General features: G+C 44.2%; 1 long non-coding RNA gene across 2 annotated transcripts in view; it reads left to right on the top strand.

Annotated features, from left to right (window-relative positions):
- Window positions 1-878: 878 nt before the first annotated feature.
- Window positions 879-23151, top strand: part of LOC112548044 — a 112368-nt gene continuing 90095 nt past the window's right edge. The window contains exons 1-2 of one of the 2 annotated variants that reach the window (XR_003091854.1): window positions 879-1384; window positions 2161-2286. This is a non-coding gene — a long non-coding RNA (uncharacterized LOC112548044). Of the gene's footprint in view, window positions 1405-2160; window positions 2287-23151 lie in introns of both variants that reach the window. The other variant, XR_003091855.1, reaches the window with a different exon arrangement.

Below are 23151 nucleotides of genomic sequence, written 5' to 3'. Positions count from 1 at the left end.
TTAAGGGAGGAATGCATATTTGGTCAACTAACAGAAGACCGAGTGTCTCATTTTCACTGTTTCAGCATGTAACACGCCCCTCCCCGCACTCCCAGTGCTTGGTCTGCAGAGGTCAACAATCTATTTGAGAGAGCAACCAGTGTAGTTACTATTGATCTCAAGTGGTGAGGGTATATGCTGAACTGCTGAATATCTTGGGTTCAAAGAATGCAGATGGCCAACCCTGGAGGCCCACTGTTCTGCATTTACCCAAATCCAAGACAATATCAAATCTAAGATGACTTCCCCCAATAACTGGATTCCAGACATGGACAATTATAAATCTGTCATAATTTTCCACATCTAGAATCTAATATTGGGTGGCATGGTTGTCTTAAATTCATCCTCCCCACTGATGTGGTGGGAAAGCAGCAGCAGGGGAGCAAGCAATGAGGGAGCAGGTGGTGGGGAGGCAAGTGGTGTGGCTTGACCCCCGCTGCTTTCCCTCTCCTACTTATTCCCCCCTGCCTGCCCCCTCATTTGTTTCTGTGCATGCCCCACCTTCTGCTTCCTGCTCCAGCCTTCTGCTGCTGTTTCCACCTGATCTGCCCCACAGCTGCTCCTGACCTGCACTTGCTCTTGCTGCATGGAGCAGCTGTGTAGGGCATCTGGATCAGCTGGGAGTAATGTGAGTGGTGTGCAGGTTCCTCCTTCCCTGTCTGGCTGTCCTTTCCCTCCACCCCTCTTCCGACCAGGAGTAAGCTGGAAGGAGGAGTCTGCGCATCTACCTCAGCTGCTTTGTCCAATGTGGTGTAGGAGCAGGTGAGGAGCAGCTCTGGGGATCCTCCCATGCCTATATCAGCTGGGAGTCACACTGCTCCAACTGGGAGCTATGGGGAGTGGCTGTGCAGGGAGTTCAGCTCTTCTTGGGAACAACAGCAACGGCATGCAGATTCATCCTTCTAGCATCTGTTCCCTGCCAGCCAGGGAAATGGGGGAGAGGATCTGGGCAGGGACCAGATACCGGAAGCTGTCCCTGACCAACCTGGGCTATCAAAACTGCCTCTCCCCACAGCTCCCAGCTTGGGTGGTCTGATACTTGATTCTAAGACAGCACTTTGTTTTTTCCATGATGAATGGGAGGGGGAGGGGGAGGAGGAGAGAGGGAGCTTGTCCTGGAATTGAATAAATACGGTACTTGACTATTAGGATAGGCAACCTGAATTGTGTCCTCTTACATGCAGAAAGTTAATTTTTATTACATAATTGCAAACTACTTTCTCCACAGGGCCCTGATTTGATTCAGTGCATCAGATGGGTGGTGCTTATGGAAAAAAATCAAAGGTGCGTCAGGAAAGATACCATCATTTCTAGACTTCTTCCTCATTACTGAAGGAATTGGAAGGTGAGTGGTGAATGAAACAGGTGAGTGAAGGCAGAGAAAGGATTGTCTTCTACTTTAAAATAGTGGGCCTTGACCTTCAAAACCTGAGTTCTACTTATGGGCTTTTTTATACCATCTTCACTTTTATACCTGAGCTTCTACCAAGTATGCCTTAATTGATGTGATGAGCATCTTGTTCTTTCTCTTGTCCTCTTCAGAGGGAGAATTATGAGTCGGATAAGGTAGACTGAGTTTTGGTAGGGTTTTGCTTCTGGGTTCTGGTTATGTATGTGTATGTATGTTGATCAATAAGTATATCTGAGAGGGCAGGTCAAAGAGTGCCTTTTGCATTTGGAGCAGAAATTGGTGAGCTTTGGGGATTCTGCTAGTTATGGGAGTGCCACATATTTGGACTAGCCATAAAATAGCTCTCACTCCCACACAGAACAACTTGACCCATATAAGAGAGTATTTGGCACAGGTCCTGCATGGTACTGGCCAGGTAAGTTATAAACATAAATTTATGCATGCTTGTGGCACTATCAGTGTTTCAATCGGAGGAAAGTGCATGTGGAAATGAATCATTTATTATTCAGTGCAGGGTTTGGAAACAGCAATAAATAAGGTCTAGAGTCATACATTAATGGGCAAATAAATATTTGACATGTTTTAGTCATAGAGTACCATTCATACTTTAGAATGAATACAAGTCCTGTGGAAAGAAAAAAGCCTGGGTGTAATTTTGACTCCACTGAAGTTGTAAAAGCAATTTTAATGCTTGTTTTCTTATCTACTAGGTTCTTGATTGCAAAGATCACTTCTCACTTCTGGGTTGGAAGGTGTCATCCTCATTCTACAAACCACTTGCTGTAGGTCAGGATACAAAGTGAAGAAAAGCCTATTCAAAGAAAAAATGAAGTTTAGTAAGTGGAATGTTATTAATTTATCAGAGTTAGCAAGGTTACTAGAGCTAACAACTCAGCCTTTGTGAAAATTTCTATGGGACTTGAATAGGGAGGAATATGGCTTCTCATCTTATTTGAAACATTGCACCACCACCACCAGCCTGGTGTGTCCTGCATTCCATTTCTCTAGTGTACACTAACCTGTCTACATCAGGGGTTGGCAATCTATGGCCCATGGGCTAGATCTGGCCTACAGAGCCTGTGGACCCAGTTCAGAGTTGTGACTTTGGCAGTGGCGAGCTGTCTCTGCTCCATGTCACAGTCAGCTGCCGGGGGCTTTGGTGAATGGGGAGCTTTGCCTGTGTCTTGACACAGTTAGGTAATAGGCATGCCCTGCTGCAACTGAGAAATGGGGAGAAGGGGTGGTGGCACATGGGTCCTAATGCCTTCCTTCCATCAACCTGAGACGGGTCATTCTAGCTTCTGTACTAGAAAACCTGAATCTCCCAGTACTGGAAAATATTTAATGCTTCCAGTGAAGTCATGGGCTGTGACTTACAGTTGCAAAATTTCTTTTCCTTCCATCTCTGAAAACAGAGAAAAATCAGTTATTCACATAGCTTTACATAGCCTCACTTCTAACTTTGTCTGCCTTGTTTACCATGGATCATATCCTGACTGGATCCCTATACCATGTAGAGATATGTCTGAATAATAATTTTAATTTAAACATATAATTACATTGGTTTATCCATGGGGTTTCTTGGAAAAAAAAGAGCAAAAAAGCCATCTTCCTTCCTTCCTGGGAGCACATTCCTTTATTCTGTATATGATTATAAATGGCTAATGGACAAGGACAATGTTTAAGGTTAATGTTTTATACTTAATGTGAATAGGTTTTTAGGAAAGGTCATGACAATCTGAGCTAGGAGGTGAACCTACAGAAAATTAGCTAAGTCATATAATAAATTAATGTTGTTTTTCAGGGTGTTCACAAGCAATTGTGACATCACAATACAAATGTATCATTCTCATGGACAATTTCAAGGTGAAGGAAACAAAAACATTAAACAGAAATGTATTTGTAGGCTCAATTTATCTTGGAGTAAATATCAAAGTGAAAATATATATTATGTGTCAAATGCAGTTGAAGACCTCAATAAATGTGTGTGTGAAGTGTTTTGAAAAAAGTTAAATTATAAACAAAATAAGGTCATCAATAGGTAATAGAAAGCCATCATGTTCGAAATGATGACCCCCATCATGTTGGGGGTCATCATTGACCACAAGATGAACATGAGCCTGCAATGCGATGCGGCGGCTAGTAAAGCGACCAAAACGCTGGCTTGCATCCATAGATGCTTCTCAAGCAAATCCCGGGACGTCATTCTCCCCCTGTACTCGGCCTTAGTGAGGCCGCAGCTGGAGTACTGTGTCCAGTTTTGGGCTCCACAATTCAAAAAGGATGTGGAGAAGCTTGAGAGAGTCCAGAGAAGAGCCACGCGCATGATCAGAGGTCAGGGAAGCAGACCCTATGATGACAGGCTGAGAGCCCTGGGGCTCTTTAGCCTGAAAAAGCGCAGGCTCAGGGGTGATCTGATGGCCACCTACAAGTTTATTGGGATGACCACCAGTATCTGGGGGAACGTTTGTTCACCAGAGCGCCCCAAGGGATGATGAGGTCGAATGGTCACAAACTACTTCAAGATCGTTTCAGGCTGGACATAAGGAAGAACTTCTTTACTGTCTGAGCCCCCAAGGTCTGGAACAGCCTGCCACCGGAGGTGGTTCAAGCGCCTTCATTGAACACCTTCAAGATGAAACTGGATGCTTATCTTGCTGGGATCCTATGACCCCAGCTGACTTCCTGCCCTTTGGGCGGGGGGCTGGACTCGATGATCTTCCGAGGTCCCTTCCAGCCCTGATGTCTATGAAATCTATGAAACGATACAAAACCAAACAAAAATCAACATGCCAAATACCAGTCTGTGTCATAAGAGCACTTACGGGATTTTCTAGCTATTGACTGGAAAGCACTGAACAAGTCTCTTCTCAGACATTCCTAACTTCCCCGTGTAATTAGTCAAATTCTACTCTCCGCTGTTATACCCAATGGGACTTTATGGTGTAATGGAAGCAGAATTTGGCAGTACATATTAGCAACGTCAATAACACTAAACCTATAAGAGTTGTGTGTCAGTTTGCAATATAATTTATAATAAAGGTTCTGTCAGCTGTGTATTCTGGCACTGGTTGCGTGATTTGGGCTTACTTACACCCTAATCATTACCAGGGGAAGGAAGGAAGTTTTCAAAATATGTCCCGGCACCTCAGCAGGACATCCAAACAAGTTACTGAGAGACTCAGAGGAGTATTTAGTCACCCAAATTCCCATTTTAGTCTCCTGCACTTTGATTCTATCAGGCAAATGCAGGACATAATTGACCTATTAAGCTACTCCTGATTGAAGTGTTTGTTTCTCTTCCTTCTATCCACAATTGAAATAGCTTGTGACATGTCTTTCTCCAGGTTTACTTGTTGATATGGGGTAGGTTTCTATTTCCAACTCTGCATTTAGCATGCCCTTAGGCTTTCTTAATAGCATTAATCTGGTGTGAGCAGTACAATTTCTGTATGGTTAAGATGTGATTGGCCAACTCACCCTACATATTTGACTGGCTAAATAAATTAAATAGGGATTTAATATGTAACCATTACAATCTATATGGCTCCAGTGTCCTCCTAGCTGCAGGAAGTTAGCTTTGTGAATCATGGTTCTAACCATAAAGTAGGGCGGATTTGTTACAATGCTAATCTCAAATACTTTTGACATGATATAAATGACACAAAGTTAGGGCTTCTATTTTTTTGTTGTGCCTTTACCAGCCCAATCTAATGCCAGCTGAAGTCCAATAAGAGTCTTTCCCCTGGCATCAGTGTAATTTAGGTTTTTAGGAAAGGTCATGACAATCGTAGTTTAGGGTGTCTTACGGCTCTGTCTTACTCTACAGACTCCTAATGTCAAGGTATCCTACTGTAACACATTAACCTTCACACATTTTTACTTTTTCCAAAGACAAACTCCCTCCCTTTGTGAATAAGTCTCACATATACAATTCCCATAGATTCAGTAACATCTACACAGTTTAATCATGCTTTAATAAAAAACTTTAATGATGAATGCCTTCAAAAATGTAAATCAGACACACACATGATATACTGAAATGGCTTGACTTTATTTCCATACATGCTGCCTAATTCTAATAGACTATTACCTGAGTGGCAGGTGTAATGGAACTTGCTAGTGGCATTAGAAATTAATGAAGTTGCTGAGGAAGTTTGGCTAGCTTATGATAACAATTGCTATTTAACTCTGTCAGGATATCAGCAGAAACAGTGGGTAAAGAGAAAGCAAACCCTTCATAACTGCTTCATCTGGAGAGGCAGCTCAAGTTGTGGTTTTATGTTCCGTTGCTATTTAAGCTACAGTAAAGTTAATGCCAAGGAAGTGGGTAAGTATGTGTGCGCCCACCTGGACTGGCTCAGTGTGGAACATGGTGGGAATTCTGCCCGTTCACAAGATTTGTTTTGGTGGAAGATGCTGGATTCATCTAATTGGTTTCAGAAAGGTCTGTCATAAGAGCTGACTCATACATAGAACTATCCCATCCAGATCAAGGGAGGGGAGGTGGAGTAGTATTTTACAAACATGGCTTCCCTCTGATGTATTAATTCTCAAGCACATTTTATTTGAGATGTCCCTAGCAACATATTTATTTGAAGAAATAGAACATTTTTCTTTGACTTCCAGTGCTGTCATCCACTATGAATTTTCCCCATTTTGGCATTGATAGATGTTACAAGAACCAAAGCTACAGTCAAGGCTCACATGCCATCTGGGCTATAGCTTTGAAGTAATCATGAGTTGTGCATTTTCTCTAGTACTTGTTGGAATTGTCTGGTACTTACTGGCTTTATAAAAGCCAGTAGGTTGAAAGGGGTTCTAATCCTCAAAGGGAACTTACAAAACACCTTTCGTAGATGAGCCTATGAGCTTCACTTCATAAATCCACCGGATACAAAAAATCATGGACTCAATGTAGACTTTGTCTTTCTAATTTCCAGCTATTTCCTTTTTTTTTTACAGACAGCCTCTTTTCCACCGTGAATTACTACCACTATAGAGTCTCCCTTACTCACATTTGGCTTTTTCCCCCTCTTCTTTTTTCACCCCTCCCTTCCTTGCTTTACCTTTTTGTTTTCCTAATATCTACCTATTTGCTTTCTCACTGACATCCTGTCACACTTTTGGCTTTGCCCATTCCTTGGAGTCTCAGAAAAGCAGACACTTCTTATGCCTGAAGAAGGGTAATTGTGCCCCAAAAATTGCTAAGAACTTTTTTACAGCTACTCAGTTGGTCTAATGAAAGATACCACATCTACTCAAAGTACCTTGCCTGCCAGTAGGTTGAAATGCACCCTATGCATCTATCAGGCTCCATTTGAGCCCCCATATATGAAATTCTTTCACCAAGATTCTCCTTACAGTTTATTCTTAATTCAGGAAATGAGGTCAGGCCTTTTAATCCTTAGGTGTCCTCATATCTGTGTGGTCCTCCACAGGCGATAAAACAAAGGCATCTGTAAGGCTAGCCTATGTGAACTTGGTAAGGCTCAGTCAGACTCCTGCCCTGTGGCCTTTATTAAATGTGGATGATCCAGTTACAAGTAATCAAGGTCAGCCAGTTCCCAGCTCCTTCCTTCTGAGGCTGCTTTTAAGGAACTGCTCCAACATCTAAGCCTTGTTGCACAACCTACTGGTCTATGGTCTCTGAGCTGCTCCTTTCCTAGCAATGTCTCTGGCTTTCCTGCTTTCTGACTCTGCTTTTGGTTTGTTCCTGGACATCGGCTTTGGATTTCTCAGTGGATCTGCTTCCAGGTTCTTGACCCTGGTTTGGCTGTGTTCTTGGACCTCACTCTGTGCATTGTACCTTGGATTTGGTAACTGAGCTCCTGATTCATGGATCTTAACCTTGGCTTGGTATTTGACTCCTGACTCATGGCTTTTGATCCTACCCCTGCAATTCCTGGTCCACTCCTGGCTCTATCCCCTAGGCTGGCCAGCCTAGTGGACTGTGACAGCATCCATATGAATAACACAGTCCATCTCTGCCCCAACTCCTTCAGGCTAGAGACAGACATTCAGAAAGCCTAAGCCTGAATTGATTCAATCTTTGCAGGTTAGTCTAACCTGCCTAGGTTGAACTGGTTTGCAACTGCATAGTCATTCCCTCTGGATTGAGGAAATGTAGGCATATGCCTGCAGTGGCTCAGACTAGAAGCTGGGGGGCATTAGAGCAGCTCTCCCTTCTCTTCCAGGGTGCTGACCTGATGGGGGGCATGGCCCCAGCAGGATGCTCTGATTAGGGAGGGGTGTAAACCCCCACCCTGCCTGCACCATCCTAGGCTTTTCCCTGCTCGCTGCTGTAGGGGCAAGAGTGTTGCCAGACCTCAGACCCTGGCTAGCACTCTGAGGCAAAACGGGGGTGTGCAGTGCATGCATCTGTTGATGATACTAAGCTTTTCAATCACCCTCTCCCTGCTTCTTCATACTGTATGCAAACCTGACAGGGGAGGGAGCCAGAAGGGGGATGATTACACAGCACTTATCAACCTATCAACAAAACAAAAGCTTCTCACATTAGTTCAAGCTCTTCTTAAACAGTTTTTTTTCTGAGGAATTACCAGCTGACCTGTTGATGAGCTCTAAAAAGCCTAAGCGGATGCTGTTCTGTCTGCCTGTCCCCGTGAAATTGGACACACACACACACACACACACACACACACACACACCTTTCAGCATACCACATGGGGCTGGGGGTCCATGCTGTGGGAGAAGGGTGAATCCCTACTTGAGCAGCAAGGAAGGGGTGGGGCGGGGGATGCTCTCTAGAGAACAGCACAGCTAGCCCAGGGCTGCAGTTTCAGCCATTTTGAAACTGGTTTATGTGCACTGAACTTATGTTTTGTTACAGGTTTAAACCAGTTTCTGATCAGTTAAACCGGTTTATGTGTAACTTCTATCCCTAGCCTAAGAGTGTAGCACTGTGCATTCTTAGAATTGTGCTGGGATAGCCACCTGGGCTGACACCATCCCTTTCAAAAGAATTCCCCAGAGCAGGGGGAACTCCAGGTGAAAGCTTATATGATTTGATGCCAGTAAAACAGGAACCATCACTTTCCCTGTTCTTATTTGTGCTCTATAAGTAGGAAAATAATGTGTTGCCATTCCAAACAGAGCAAAGTGAATACTGCCTTGACTGTTTCCATCACCCTCTCCCACCACTGTTGCTTACCCCCCATATTGCTTGTGGAGCAACATTCATTCACAGCAATTAATAGAAGTAAGCAAACCAGCCAAGTACAAGTCTGGGGAGCTATTTGGTGCCTTATTATTTCTAGTTAATCTTAATAACCACAAACAACATTTTTGCTGTTATATCTACCCCTTTTCTAATATGAGAGCCTCTATTGCTTTATATCTATGCACACACTGACTCCTAAAAAGTTTTTGGGAAACTTGTGATCCATGGTTGTGAAAAACTGCAGGGGAAAGTTAGGAGAAACATCTGGGTTGAAATGCGCTAGAAAACTCTTCCTCTTTAGGCAACAGTCTGAAAGAAGCTCACTTCTTCCATCTAACATAAATGTTTTCCAAGAAATCAGAGGAGCAGGACAGCTTTCAAACAGATGTGGAGCTTTTATGCATAAATAAAAATTAAGTGTTTCCATTGTGTAGGTCCAAATTGTTTGTATATTTATTTCTGACTGCTTTTAACAAGTCATATTGAAAAGGACTGCTGTTTATAGATTTTGCAAGGCTACAGAATAGGCTAACATAGGAGGACAGTAAATCTCATACAATCAAGTATTGTTTAAGACACATGCTTCCTTTTAGGCTTTGGAGTATCCTATATCTGTTTACTCAAAATATTTCTGTAATTTTTGCTCCATATCTCAAGGATAATGAATGATTTGTGCCTAAATATTCTAGTTAGGAGGAAATTCATCCCTTTCTCTGTACTTCCAGTTCCAAGGGCACATCTAGACAAGAGCACTTGTTCATTTCCCCAGGGACAAATATCAGTGACACATAATTGTGCCACTGCTGCTTGTACCCTGGGGAATGCCCACGCATCCATGCTCTGGCATGCAGCAAGTTGCCCTGGGTGGGGTAGGAGAGTCTGGGGCCAGCACCTGGTTGGCCCTACCAGCTCAGGTTTTTTTGACACTGGGATTCCCCCAGTGTCAAATCCTCCCCTTGCCCACCTGCAAATTAGCAGCCTGGGGAATGTCTGCAGGTGTGGTATGTGCAGTGCTGCAGACAGGTCTATGGCACCACATGTACGGTTGTCTGGATGTGCCTCAAGTGTTCAAAATCTTGAGTCAGGCCTCTCACAGGCCTTAAAAATCACATGACTTAAAAAACAATTCTAGGTTTTTTGAGCCTGTAGTGTGCCTTCTGGTCATGAGGGTGAGAAACCAGATTCATTTAAAGCAAATACTGAGAGTTTCACAATTCCATGACTCTGGGAGCAGTGACTTTGAGACAAAAATCTGATACAGTCAGAATTGGCACCGTTGAAGTGCAGAGCCCCATTCAAGGTCTTCTGTGCCTTCTGTATAGGCTACCTGTACAGAAGTGCTCTGTACATGTTTTACAGCACTATAATTTAGAGCACTTTTTATAGCACTATAAACTTACAGCACTCTTAAACTTGACAGAAGTATAGTGTTTGGTTGGGGCAACCTCTGAGCCTCCCTGCACTTTTCAGGATAGGAGGCAGAGTGTGCTCTGCAGCCTCCTGGGGCTTCTCCACTGGTCAGAAATTTGACCAGTATACAGAAATTGCTTAAAGCACTGTAGGTTGCTAAAGTGCTGTAAAACACAGCACTTCAAATTTAATGCCTCATTTAACAAGGTTAATTTAAAGCACTGTACCATTTTAAAGTGTTGTAAAGCTATGTACTTCTGTTAAGTCAAGGCCATAAAGCGCTTTAAATGGTGGAAAAAAAGCAAGTTCTGTACATATCCGGATCTTGAGCACTAGTATGTAATACATAATCAAACCAAATGTGAAGCTTTCATTTTCTTTTGTTTTAGTCTGTGGGGCCCATGTAGAGTACTCCTGTGTATAGCTGCTGGGATAACAAACCCTGATTCAAGATCCAACACATTTTCCACAGTGCATGAAGAGCTAGGAATTAGGACTATGGAAATGCTCCTTCCTGCCAGCACAGACCATGGAATCATACCCCTCCTCATGCTCCTTGTGCTCTAAAGACAGTGCACGATGCCAGTGATACTTAGTACCAACTGTGCATCAGTCAGAGAGAGAACATTGATGTTGACAGGCAGGGAAAGGAATCTCAACAAAATGACTATCTTCCCTATGAAGTTTGTCTCCAAAGGAAAGTCAAAACTTCTCCTCTGTTCCTCCTAATTGATGATGACTCATAAGGATCTCAACTTGCTGCCAATTAGGGACTTATTTAGACTCTGAAAAAATGACGTAGCTGAAAAGCATTCTTAACTTTTTTAACATGTTCACTTACAGGACAGATGTTTCTGTTATGTTGGGCATGTCCCATTTTGAGTCCTCTGACCTAACCTTTGCAGCTCTAACAGCTTTTCTTTCCTTTTCTCCTGCCTTCATTTTTCTCAGCTCACTTGCTGACACTGCTGTGAAGCTCAGCCCAGCTGGAGTCAGGGATGTATTCCAGTGGGGGGCCATGTTAGCAGAGCTTAGCTTAAAGTGAAAGCCATGCTCAGCTAGACTGCTCCACTGCTGCTGGGCTAGCGACAGACATTCAAAAAGCCTGAGCCTGAATTGATTTAATCTTTGTAGGTTAGTCTTTGTAGGCTGAACTGGTTTGGAACTGAACAGATATCCTCTCTGGACTTCTCAGCTAGAAGTTGGGGGATGCTAGAGCAGCCCTCCTTCCCTTCTGCAGGGAGTTGAGCTGAGGCCCTGGCAGGACTCTCTCATAAGGGATGTCTGCCTGCACGGTCCCAGGCATAGGCGACTGGTAGGGGGTGCACGGGGGTTCACATGCCCCCCTGATGGGACTGGTGCCCCCCCAACGGCTGACACTGATGCTGTCAGTAGGGCAGGTGGCCCCCCGACAAGGCAGCTGCTATTGGCAGCTTCTGCGGGTGTCTTTCCAGATTCAGGAGGCACCAGTCACTCATGGTCCTATGCTTTTGCCCACTGGCTGCTCAACAGGTGAGAGTGTTGGTCATGGCTCTTTCCGAGGAAAGAGATCTCCTACAGGGCTCTGAAAGGCCTCTGCATGGCTGGATTGCTCTGTAGCTGGCCTGATCCTGTTTGTTTGGATAGGTTGTATTTGTACTGGTCCTGTACAGAGGAATTGTGCCCCAGCTGGGTTGGCCCCATGTGACTGGGACAGATTCCTGCTTTGCCAGCCCTACACAGAGGTACTGGGCTCTGGATAGGCCAGCACCATGCACAGAATCAGGCCTGGGGACCAGATCCAGCCTGAGGTGTGAGAAGTGTGCCACCAATTTTAGTCCAGAAAAAAGTGTTTCCTAGATATCAAAAGTTTGGGAAACACTATTCTACAGAAAGCACATCAGTATCTCCCTGGATGACTCGGCCATAGGTTGCTATTTCTTATGGGACCAGGAATCTTTTCATGGATGTCACGTAAGACTTCAGAATGCACTTCCTATCCTTATGGTTTCGATTTCACACTGGGTTTCTTTTGTGCACAGGGGGAGGACCTCTGCCAGGTTTTGAGGCTTCTTTTTAGTGCTTGGAATCCTGATCAAAGACTGCAGACAATCAAATGTTCCTAAAGAAGCTGTAAAGGCTCCCCCTACCTACAAAAGGAATCCAGATTGGCAACATGATAGAGCCGCATGACTGCTTTAAGAGCTTTGGTTACTTACAAAAAACATTTTCACTGAATCAGGACTCTCTTACTGGACCAGGCAGGGTGATTTATAGTGGTTGAGCTTCTCTGGATCTAATCAGAACTTATGGTTTCTGCATGTGTGTGAAACAGTTTTTTCTCAAGTTGTAGTATATATTGTCCTGGTTTCCACCCACCCCAAAGACAAAGCATAGAACACATCATTCATGCTGTTTGAAAAAATCAAGATGCCTTCAAATTCAGCAATCATTTTGTATCTCTTAATCTCAGTTTGCACTTTCAAAGCTATCTTTACAAGGGCAGTTTCAAATCTTCCATACATTAAAACAACAATAACTCCAACAACAAAGACATTTTTCTTTACAATATCTAGTCCTGCAAATCATAGGTAGAATACTATTACTTTGCAGGCCTAAAGGCCAGCTCTATCCCATAAATAAAGATGTGTCTACACTGCAATCAGAGGTGTGACTGCAAAATATATGCATGTACCTGAGCTAGCTGCAGCATACAGGTACCAGGTACTGATAGCAGTGAAGCTGTGACCACAGAGGATCTACGCAGTATCCTGTGCATCATTTAGTACCCCACATTATAGCCCATACTACTATGATTCATGGTTGTAGGTACCTAGCTAGCTAGACTAAAGCTAGTGTGGATATTTCTTCACAGGCAACAATCACACATAGTAAATTAGCCTATTTGATATCCAATCTCTGAAAGAGCCAGTAAGGGTCTATAACATGCATCTTTTGCCATCAGCAGTTCTGCCAGCAGACAGAAGCCACCCCAGGGAAGCACCCAGAGCACATTCACATCCATATAGCTTTTGGCAGCTCTAAACAGGTTCTGTTCTGTGTTGCTCCACTCAGCAGCTGTGCTTTCAGAGGGCACAGCCAGCAGAAAGTTTTGCAAATGCTCAGGAGACACTCAACTGCCTTTTAGATTTAGCCTGTTGGTAGATCTGCAAATTTTTTCAAATGAAAAAATTATCCTTGAAGCTAGGAAAAGATTAAATATGTTACCTCATAAGAACCCAAAGTTCAGTATCTATCTTCAGTTCTCTAACCTTGGCAGTTTATAGAATCTTGTAGGCAATATTAGTAATTACACTTAATAGATACAAAAGCTCTTTTGTAAAGGCCATGACGCAGTGGGCCAAATATATTGGTAACATGAGCAGACAGAACTCCATTGCAGTTAATGAACTTGTTGCTTATGAATATGGCTCAGTTTCTAGGTAGTAAATAAATAATTAATCATACTTAGCTGTTGGCCTGATAAAAGATATTGCATTTATAGAGGAAGTAAAAGCAGTAGTTCATCTGGCTCAAAGCTACTGTGCCATGCCTATAATATAACAATTTTCTAAGACAGAACACTGAAGAAATTGTTTTAATTTTATTTGACCAATCTCACATTTTAAATAGATGTCCACTTTGAAGTCCCGTATGCTGTATATAGCAACAGCTGTGTGTTTTAACAAGTTAAGAGAATGACAGATACCACTGTAACAATTAAAAGTATTGATAATCCCTACTCATACGAAGCTTTTGGTTGAAGTCAATGGAATTATAGAATTGGACCCTGTGATACATAACTTGATGAACTTCATATTTAAGCCTGTTTCTCAGATATGTGCTTGACTTTTAAGTTAGTGTGTGAGACTAACAAAAATTATCAGAAACTTGGAACACTCTTACACACTAGGGCTGTGACCAGATGAGCATGAACGTTTGGTTCCCTGGGGACAACTAGCAGTGGCACACCTTGTGCCGCTACTAATTGTCCCCAGGGAACACTGTGCCATGTGTGCTTTGGCGTGTGGCAGGTTACCCCGGGTAGGATAGGGGAGGCTGGGCTGGCCCCAGCAGCCCTACCTGGTGTCCTGGGGGCCTCTGGATATCCAGGGATCAACCCTCCCACCCCTGCACTGCGCTGCTTCCTTGCAGTGTGGAGAGCAACTGAACATGTCATTTGTGGCCCTGCAGGCACATCTGTGGCATCACATATGGCATGGCCACGCTCATCTGGATGCAGCCTAGGAGAGTAGTGGATCTAATTACCCAAGTTATGAAGCAACCGTGTTGGGGACATTATACTGGATAGGCCTTTTTGGATGTTCCAAAAAGTGTATGGGAAACAGTTTCTGGGCCCCAGGAGACTTCACTCCTGGGATTTGAAGAGGGGGAAAAAGCTATTAAGCAACATGGTTCACTCAGTTAAGCAATAAGGCAAGCAAGCTGAGAAACCCATAGAGAAGATGTGAAGTTTCTTAATGCTGCACTGCAGTGTTTGCTCTACAGTCAAAAGATATGATTGCAGCATGTGAAGGCTTACTTGAGCTAGCTTTAATGGTGAACATAAGGCAGCATCAACTTGGGCACAGGCCATGCAAGACCACCAGGGATGCTGTGTACTTACACAACTAGCCCATGCTGAAAGCTATGCTACTGCATTTTCAATGAAGTGATTGAGCAAGGTAGAATAATTTGCATACACCTGTATGCAATGCAGTCAAACCTTTGGTTGTAGTAGAAATATAGCCATAGATTGACATGAAAGAGGTCCCCAGTTTTCTAGGAAAATGCAAAAAAGTTGCAACACTTCAGTTATTAGTAGGAGCCTTACTAGCAGATTGAGGAAAATGATTATTCTCCTCTATTCAGCACTGGTGATAACACATCTGGAGTACTGTGTCCAGTTTCGGGCTCCCCACTACAAAAAGGATGCGGACGAGTTGGAGAGAGTCCAGCTGAGGACAACAAAAGTGGTTAGGGGGCTGGGGCACATGACTTATGAGAAGAAGCTGTGGGAACTGAGCTTATTTAGTTCACAGAAGAGAAGACTGAGGGTGGATTTGATAGCAGCTTTTAACTACCTGAAGGGGGGTTCCAAAGAGGATGGAGTTAGACTGTTCTCAGTGGTGGTAGATGACACAGCAAGGAGCAAGTGTCTCAAGTTGCAGCAAGGGAGGTTTAAGTTGGATCTTAGGAAAAACTTTCTCATTAGAAGGGTGGTGAAGCCCTGAAACGGGTTGCCTAGAGAGGTGGTAGAATCTCCATTTTTGGAGGTTTTTAAGATTTAGTTGGAGCTGGTCCTGCTTTGAGCAGGGGGTTGGACTAGATGACCTCCCATGAGTGGGTCCCTTCCAACGCTAATTTTCTATGATTCCGTTCCATGCAACTGCCTCAAAGAAAATGGAGCAAACCAGTTAACTTGCACTTACTCTGGTATAAGGTCATGTAGATAGGTGGTGACTGTAGTGAGAAATTCACATCCTCATTTACCTCACAGTAATTGGTTTGCATGTCCATATCCTTAGCTTGTAGTAAAGCATAAGATTAGATAAAACTAAACTGCTTTTAATGTTTCTTGTAAAAACTGTTTTCCCTCTTGTTTTGTTCCAATGGCTCCACTCCAAGGAGTGGGGCAGGGGCAGGGTGGGACGGAGCTTTGAGCTGCATGCACCTCAGGAGATCATGGGGGGCATGTGCCTGTGGTTCTGAACATGGGGCAGGGTGGGCTGCACTTGCGGGCTGGGACCAGGCTGTTCCAGTGGAGGCTGGGTCGTGCTGTGCTTGGGCTGGGTGGTGGTGGTGGCAGCACTGGGAGCAGGGCTGTGAAGGGCTGCAGCCACCCAAAAAATTTGCTGTAGGCCTCCCTAACCCCTCTCCCAGTGCTGCTGTCACCTGCCCCAAGTGTAGCACGGGCCAGCCTCCACCAGGAACAGCCTGGAACTGCCTCCTAGCTCCAGGCTGCAATAGCAGCCTGCCTTTCCCTGTGCAGATCCCCAGCACATGGCTCCCATGCCACCCGGGGGGGGGGGGGGGGGGGGGGCTGGGAGGCAGTGCTGGGCTGTTACCAGTGGAGGCTGGGCCGTGCTGCACTCAGGGCAATTGGTGGTGGGACTGGGAGGAAGGTTGGGGGAGCTACAGTGAATTTTTGGGTGTCTGCATCCCCCCATAGTCCACTCCCAGTGCCACTGCCTGGCCCGAGCACAGTGTGGCCCAGCCTCCACTAGGAACAGCCCATCCCCAGCCCACAGCTGCAGCCTGCCCCACCCCATTGGTAGATCTGGGGTCATGTGCCCGCTGTGTTCTCCCAGGATGCATGCCCCACCTCCCCACACCCTCCAAATGAGCTGCTCGCAGCTTTGTCCCTGCCCCTGCCCCACTCCCTCCCTTACTGCCACTGAGATCAAGGCCCCAGTGGTGAAGGCTAGCGCTGGGGCCTCGATCTGCCCCCCATGTCCCTTTCCCCTCCCTCTGCCCCTTCCCTCACAGACTTACCTGCTGGGGGGCATGCTGCCACATAATTTTTCCTCCTTCTGCCTCAATCTGCCCCCCCTTCCCTCCCCACAGACTTACCTGCTGGGGGGTGGGGGGGCACAGTGTATGGTAGATCTTGGGTTGCTTTTAAATTTCAAAAGTGATCTCCTACTTAAAGAGGTTGGAGACCACTGATCTATAGAGAAGCCTCCCACAAAGGGAGGCTGCAACTCTCTCTGTAGCCCTGATAGTCCTCGTGATGCGCGTTTCGTTACCTATAAAAACATCTCTCAGTAGTTTGCTTTTGTATTCATTCATAGTTTAGCACTAAGCAATTTATGGTCCCTTTCTTGCAGATGTCAAAGAAGCCTATCCATTAACCTAGTCTAAGTTTAAGGTGATTGCGCTAAGCCCAGCTGTGGGAGTCCTGGAGAAACTCTGGGGGTGGCAGACTCAAACAGCTAGAATAAATTAGTTGTCCTACTGAAATTTGTGTTGACATTACCTAGTTAGAAGACATTTTTCCCTCAGTCAGCATAAAAGATAGTAAAATGGCATTTTCTCAGTAACCTTGTCTACTGTTTTAGACAGAATGCACTATCTTGTGAGTTAAATTCATCCTTGATGTTAACTTTTATTGATTTTGGAATACAACTGCTTCTCTGTTAAAAATGGTCATATTCTGCTGTACCAGAATATGTTGGAATTAGATTACATGGCTGATTTCTTTGCTCACTTTTGGTTTGTCAAAAAGGTTCTGCCAGATTACCATTGACCTGATATTTGCATATAGCACCTGCCATCTGATACCAATAGATGGATCTGCATTATTGTGCTATGATCAAGTTCAGGCTGTTTGCCCTTGTATCTATAGCTTTACTTCACTCAACCCAACACAAGGTCTTTCAGCTGGTGAAAACAGTCATACTTCTATTAACATTAGATTTACACTAATTTTTTCCCCTTTGGGAACTGATTTCTTGTCTTTTCTTCTTCCCTTCCCTCCTCTCAGACCACTCCTTGCTATCCCTGACATGAATCATGGTTCATTCTGCTCTGTTTCTCACTCCTGCTTCTGTCCTTTCTTCTGGCTGTCTCCTAGCCCTGGAATTGCCCACATATATGTATTTAAAAATGATTTCCAAACTCCCAACTGGACTGCACCTCTTGCAGTTTGACCAGGAAGTCCTATTGTGTATTACAGTGGCTTTGTAAGAGGGAAGGTTAGAAGTCTGGTTAGAAGATCTGCCCAAAGAAGAGAATGAGTCTGGTTAGTGTCTTACATAGCAACCACTACAATTCCCACAAAGCAGCGGAATAGAAATGACTAGAATATGAACTAATGAATTTTCTGAATAGAAATATTTTCTTTATTGTAGAAAGAACAATAGAAATATTTTCTTTACTGTGTTACTGAGCTGTAACAGTCAAATATTCTTTGAAAAGAAAAATATTTTTTTCTGGCCAACTCTATTGTGTAAAACAAAAAACAGAAAACAACCAACCATCCCCACCCCCCCAAAACCTCCCAGCAAACCCCAGACTTCACAGGTATTTTGCCCAATGGTAAACAATTCTTTCCTAACAAGAAATACAATCTGAATCCCTTTCACGTGTTGTTTTCTACCCCTCTGTTCTTGTCGTCCAGTCTATTTTTTTCCTCACCGTGCCGGTCATTTAAATCTGACAGGGACAAACTGTACTACAATCTCATTGGAAATACAGCCTGATGAATCATTCTGTTCCTCACCGCATTCTTGTCTCTAAATACACTTGTCAAAGACCAGAAACTACTGCATTCAAGAATGTGGTTGCAGACTGGTCTGTTTGTAGGCATCAGAGATTCGCACTGAGCTGGGGGAGCGTTTCTTTAGCATGAAGAACAACAGCCTGTCCTTCCCTGTGGCTTCCCCGGTTGAGGGGAAATCAGTAGCACTGGATATTCAGGGAAAGAACTGAACTGAGACTACTAACCCTGACTATCTGAGGTTATTGCAGAATAAAGAGAGAGAATTTGTCACAAAAGTGGCCAGCGCTGGAGACCAAGCATCTCTGTAGCCATTGTTTAGAGGGTGAGGCAGGCTGCAAAAGAGTCAGGCCAGGAGAAGTACCTTGCAAGTAAGTAAGAAAATCCTTCATGTGTTTCTCCAGAGTGTGGTGCTCTGATCCCAGCTAAAGCAGCATGCTCCTCTTGCAACAGCTCTGCTGCCTGGGGGCTCTGGAAAATTCCTGCTTCACTACTCAGCCTCACCTGGAGACACACCCCAGCTTGGGGGGGTGCTGCAGGCAAGGAATGGGATGTACTCATGTGGAAACAACTTTAAACACTTTCTTAATGGGAATGTGGAAAGATGCCAGAGAGGAGAACTGCCTGCTTATCAAAGTTAAAATCAGATAACTGGAGTCAAGATGCAGAGATGTTCTGACTGGTTTGTTGGCCAGGTGAGTGGGGCTGTGGGGACGGATTCAGCAGCGCCCACTGTTGCTGTGCTGGTTGTACAGCAGGGATTTTAGCAAGTTAATAAGAAACCCCCGCAAAGCCCCACAAAACACTATAGTAAGCCACTGGGGAACAATAACCACCTGGCTAGTGTGTGTGTGTGTGTGTGTGTGTGTGTGTGTGTGTGTGTGTGTGTGTTGGGGGGCAGAAAAATTCAAAATACTGTGTAGTCCACACTAAAAAGAGAAGCACCTACCTTTGAATGCAAAAATTACTGGTAAGACTTCCGTTGACATGGGTGTACCTTTTTTCCATCAAGATATACTACATGCCTTTCCTGAGTTACTCAGTAATCTTAGTACTCTCCTTCATGGTATTCCCTTCTTCCCAGTCCCCTTTCCTGCCTGTCTTTCACTTGTTGTTATACCAAATTTATGCCAGAGGCCCCCGAGGGCAGACTTTATGTCCTCATTTATGCTTGAGAGATGCCTGGTATGTTTAAGTGCTTAATTTTTTAAAAGGTAGATTAAAAACAATGCAATTATTATTAGCAAGTTGGGTTTTTTTTAAATGCAGCTTGTAGCTATCTAAAGTGATGTTGTTTCCTCAAGTTACAAAAGACGTTTACATTCGAAGTCTCTGGAATGTTTTAAAAGCTTCTGGAAACTTCCTTGGCATTCTTTTAAACATTAAACAAAGCCCGATTTTCAGAAGGCTTGGACACCTGTTGAACATACAAAAAGGCTTTCACCTCATCTTAGAACCTGTAAGGATTTGTTACCCGGCCTTTTCTTTGGAAGTTCACTGCACTTCTTGTTGAGACATACGTTACACCAATTGCACACTGACAATTCATTATGTTACAACCCTTCTCTTTTCCCACATTGCCAAGGGGTCAAGCCACTTTGCACCAAAGTGGATGGAAACCCTCTCATGGACTGGGTCAAAGAATAACTTACACTTCAGCCATGTAGACTGCAAACATGATTCCTCACATATCCAGCAGGACTTAGCTGTGTCCCCATTGTGAGATGACGTAGCGATGTAGAAAGTCATACAAACTTCTCAGACTTCTTTTAACAGTTCATCAGATTTATTCCCTTTTCCATGCTAAAAAAAATTATTTTTTAGCCAGCTCAATCTGCTTGTGTTACATGGCAATGCTAGAACATGACTTTAGACCTTAAGCAATGGGTGATATGACTCATATTGCTGATTATTTTAGGTCTGAAGTTGTGTTTTGTTGCAGTATAATGAAGATGACTCAATGCGTTGAATCCACATAGAGTATTAAAGAGGATAAACTTTTACCCTCCAGGAAGTTTTCTTTAATTTATTCTTAGATCTTAATTTAGCTGCATAGGATGACTGGGAATTTGACTGAAATTGAGGGGCAGTGCATTTAGTTAGGTGTATTTCTTTAAAAAACAAGCCAAAGCAGATACCCAAAATGTCTGTCCCAAGTTCTTGGCAGTACTTTTTATTGTCCTACTAGAAAAATCACAGTAAGCCAATCCTGACAGTGTCCCCAGAATACTAATATGTCCTGCAGCAAAACATGATTATAATATGCAAATTTATAACTACATTTCACCTTATGCTGTCCCTTTAAATGGGCCATAGACCCTTTCACTCTCTTCCAGGAAGGGGAAATAGAAAGTAATTTTAAGGTACAGACAGTATTTTAATTTGAAGTTTTTGGTATTTATTTTATATAGTCATTGATTTGGAGCTCTTTGGGATGGGGAGTCATTTTGGGGATTGGGAATTAATTTTTGCAATTATTTAATAGGGCTAGATCAGGAAAACATCTACACTTCCCTATTGACTTCAGGCAGTGCTAATTTTAAGCAGATGCTTAAATACTTTACCTGGTGGAGGTGGCCTTAAAGCACAGTTCAAAAAACATATACCAGAATACTCTGCTGAATCAAGCCAAAACTATTTTCTAGTAATGATAAAGGCCATGTATACACGTGCTCCAGAAGTGTGGGGAGCAGGAGGGGTCAAGGGAAAGGAAGCTTTAATTTAAGCACCTAGAGCATCATGTATCTCAGTGTCCCTGTGCTGAAAAATGGTGGCAGGGACACTTTAACTAAAGCTTGTTAAATGAGCTTTAGTTAAAGTGCCCCCACCACCATTTTTCTGCACAGAGACACTGATACACATAATGCTGGATTCTGCTGGAGCATGGTAATTACCAGCTAGGAGCCCATGGTTGAGAACACTGGCTGACAAGTACGCACCAAGTGTCATGAGTTATTATTTGCAGAATGCATCCAGCCTGTTATTAGCTACGAGTTTAGCTTCTACAGCGCGGGGGTGGGGGGTGTTAAAAATAATGTTTCTATCCTTTTTCTTAGGTTCCTCTGATTCAGTATCAGACTAATCCTGGTCCCACTGAAGTCAATGGGAACTTTGCCACTGACGTCACCCACAGCAGAGTTTGGCTGTGTCCGCTTCTTGCTCTGGGACGGTGTGTTTTTCTATTTGCTGGTCAATAAGAGTTCTTTCCTGATCACACCGAAGACCTCCCTCAAACCTCCAAATCATTATAGTAAATATCTCCATTTAAACCAAGCTAAGTAGCTAGGTGAAAATAATGTGTAAAGTGGGGCACATCCAAGCAGTAGTCCTTATAGGCTTGTGATAGTTTCTCTATGACTCCACCTCAATGGGAAGTTAGCAGAACTCTTACTGGAACTGTTCTTCAATAAAATAGTAACAAGTTATACAAATCTCTGCTGCAATTCATTTGCAATTTTTTTCCTTAATTTGAAACTCCTTTTTCCCAGAAATGTCAGTTCTCTTATTTTATCAACCCTAGGTATGTGCTGTAAGACACAGTGACTCCTTAACTTTAATATCCCGGCGATCTCTCACTGCTCTTCTTACCCTGGTTACTGTCAAATGCTTCTCTCACACACCAACAGGTGCCTTTTCCCCAAGCACAACTGCCTCCATTTGTCACATTCCCAGGGCCATATTTCCCATAAGAAGGCCCACTCCCTTTATCTCCATTCTAACCCCTACTGTGCCATCCTTTGGGGGTCATTGCTTTCCTAGGTTCTCTTCAGACATGTATTAAAATTCCCCATTTTTTTTCCTTCAGGAGAAAAGACAAATGTGCTGGATCCGCTGTAGTTAGTGCAGTTAGTACACCCCCAGCTAAGAAATAAGCATATTCACCTTATTAGGAGTCTGTAACCTGTTTCCACTGCAGTAAGAAAGTTTGAGTCACAAGAAATCAGAAACAGTGCTCCAGCTGACATGTCTAACAACCTCTCTCTGATGGTATAGCCAGTGATATTTACTTTGATGCCACCAGACTGAGGAAACTATAGAAATAATAACTAGTTTATATCAGGTGCAGTAAAATATTGATAATAAGGACAACCAAAAACAAACTGATCTCTCTCAAACCCATATGGGAAGATACATGCAATGCAATATTATTAGTATTGGTGTAAGTGGAACAGAACTATGAAGTCTAGTCATGGAGCAGAACCTCATTGCATTAGAACAAAAACCACTCCACCCCGAAGAGATTACAATCAAAGAATAAGACAAGAGACAGCAAGTGAATATAGACAGACAAAGGAGTACAAGGAGACAATGAGATATTACTTAACATGCCGAAGAGTTCTTACCACATCATCAGCCTAGCAAGGGTTTTGTATTATGGAAAATGAGGGCGCGTCCAGACGAGCCCGCACATGCCTCTTGCTGCATCTCAAAGCAGTTTGAAACGCAGCAAGAAGCACACTGGGAACAAAAAAAGGTTCCCTGCACTGCATATTTGCAGCATGGCAATGTTCCCTCTAAGGAGCAGCAGTCCGTGAGTGTGCTGCCTCAGTCCGTGAGCACACCGCTTTGGTCCGGCGTGGGACACTTACCAAAGGGGGGCTGAGGGCTGGGGGCCAGAGGCTGGGGTCTGAGGCCAGGGACCGGAGGCTGGAGCTGGGGCTGGAGGCTAGAGCTGGGGGTCAGAGGCTGGATCTGGAGCTGGGAGCTGGGGGCCAGGGGCTCAAGCCAGGGGCTGCTGGCTGGAGGCTGGGGTCAGGGGCTGGGAGCCAGGGGCCAGGGGCTGAAGCCAGGGGTCAGTGGCTGGAGGCTGGGGCTGGGGGCCAGGGCCTGGGAGCTGGGGGCTGGGGGCCAGGGCCTGGGAGCTGGAGGCTGGGGCCAGGGGCTGGAGCCGGAGTCTGGTGCGGGCTC

The sequence above is a fragment of the Alligator sinensis genome, unplaced genomic scaffold (assembly GCF_000455745.1).
Source record: "Alligator sinensis unplaced genomic scaffold, ASM45574v1 scaffold1502_1, whole genome shotgun sequence".
NCBI lineage: Eukaryota > Metazoa > Chordata > Crocodylia > Alligatoridae > Alligator > Alligator sinensis.
The sequence above is the reverse complement of the archived record's forward strand: the minus strand, read 5'-3'. Positions and strand labels throughout refer to the sequence as shown.